The sequence below is a fragment of the Amblyomma americanum genome, chromosome 10 (genome assembly GCF_052857255.1).
Source record: "Amblyomma americanum isolate KBUSLIRL-KWMA chromosome 10, ASM5285725v1, whole genome shotgun sequence".
Lineage (NCBI taxonomy): Eukaryota > Metazoa > Arthropoda > Arachnida > Ixodida > Ixodidae > Amblyomma > Amblyomma americanum.
In genome coordinates, this window is record NC_135506.1 from 23,928,029 (window position 1) to 23,929,929 (window position 1,901).

Below are 1,901 nucleotides of genomic sequence, written 5' to 3' on the forward strand. Positions count from 1 at the left end.
ATCCAAGGTGGCGGCGAATAGTGTGTCCGTGGCGTTGTTTGCTGTTATTTCGTTCACTGCAGACGACGGTTAACGGTCGTCATCTGTCTGACCATCTAAACCTTGTCGGCTTGCTGCTTCGCAACGTCCCCGTCCTGGTAGCAGCTGGAGCAGGTACACTGCAACGACACGTTGCCTGGTGTCGTGACTGGCGGGGATTCCTGATCGTAGTAACATGCGGTTTCTTTGACATCGGTAGGTGTCGCGTCTGCGTTGAGCCAGCGTCCGCGCATCTTCCGCCCAACTTTCGACGAAGGAGGGACCCGAAGAGCGAGTGGCGGTGGCTCAGGCGTTGGGCGTGGAGGCGTAACAGCGCAGCCGCATCTTGTTGTTGAGGCGTAGACGCCGCTTCCTCCATGTCTGCGCTATTGAAATGCACTGCCCGGTGTGGGGAGACGAGGCCGTTACAACTGAGAAAAAAACCTGGCGCGTCCTCGAGCGCAGCGGGCACGAGACTGAAATTGCTGCCCTCTTTTGTTGTTGTTGTTGTTGTTGCCTTGGTCACGTGGCACATACCCACGACGGGGATTGGCCAGGGTTCAGTGGGGACACCCCATAGAATAGGGTAGACTAGTGTCAAGCTGATGATTGTGCCTTGGGTGAAATTTCAGAGTAATTTAAAAGTAAGGGCAAGAAACAAAATAGCGGGAGAGAATATCTGAGAAATAATTAAAGATATGAAAGTACCCAAACGCTCTTTTGAATGCGGAAATTTCGGAAACAATTAGCAAGGGAATCTGCCGGTAGCTGTTATATAATTGTGGAGGTATTCGCAAACTTGATGCAATGCAAAACCCCTGGCGCTCGCGCCGAAAGAGAGGAGGAAGGGAACCGACAAGGTGAGACCCAACTTCGTAATGGGAATTTCTAGGTGTGCTCTCCTCTGATGTGCAAACTTCACCACAAGTCGCACAAAGGTTTGTGGGACTGAACCCGCATACACATAAGTAAAGATTTAAACGGGGAATCCTGTACCGCATGAGTGTCATCGCTACCTCACACTGCCGGGTTTTACACGCCCGAGTCTTCCATGTGCACATGAGATGTTAGTAGTCGACAGTAGAGAGTAAGGGATCGTTGAAAGCGGCGGTTATAAACTGAAAACGGTGAAATCGAGTCATGCCGAAAAGAACAAGATTAGGGACGCTACAGGCAACTGGTGCATTTAGAGCTGATTTTGCCAAAAAGTCCGCAGCTTCATTTTGTAAAATACCGCAGTGGTCTGGTATCCAAACGAAGCGCACCTCTTTCACCCATCCAGGAATAAAAGTTTAGTGAGCGTCTCAAAAAAGCGTCTCGTGTGGACTCCAGCGCCAGCAAAACAGAGAGACAATCTGATAGGAATATCACCTGAGAAACAGTTGCGGGAATTGCCAAAGCGGCCAGCCCCAGAGCCATAAACTGTGCTAGAAATATGGTTGTGTAATCCGGGACTCTAACCGAAAAGCTCCACGAGAGAGAATCTGAAAAAATACCAACCCCTGCCTTCCTGTTGGTCGCAGACGCATCTGTAGCAATTACAGTACGTTGCGTGTACTGGGAAAGGTGATAAAAGAGGATTCCAAGTTAATGTCTTTGCAGGCAGATGCTTCGCATTAGGTGGGAAAATATAATCAAAAGTAATATCCACAGGGGACGCTGCCAGCCAACTCTGCATACAAAATTGAGATCCACACCAATGTTGGATAAAAGGTTTTGAGTAAATAACACTTGAGGGAGGCGGAACCTTGGCCAATGAGGAGTGAGAAAAAGGGCTGGGCGCGGTACGAAAATAGGTGCAGCCACACCAGGAGCCGACTCAAATGCCCGAAAAAAAAAATCCTGACAGTTAAAAGGTGAAAACGGGAGTTAAGTTCGGGAAT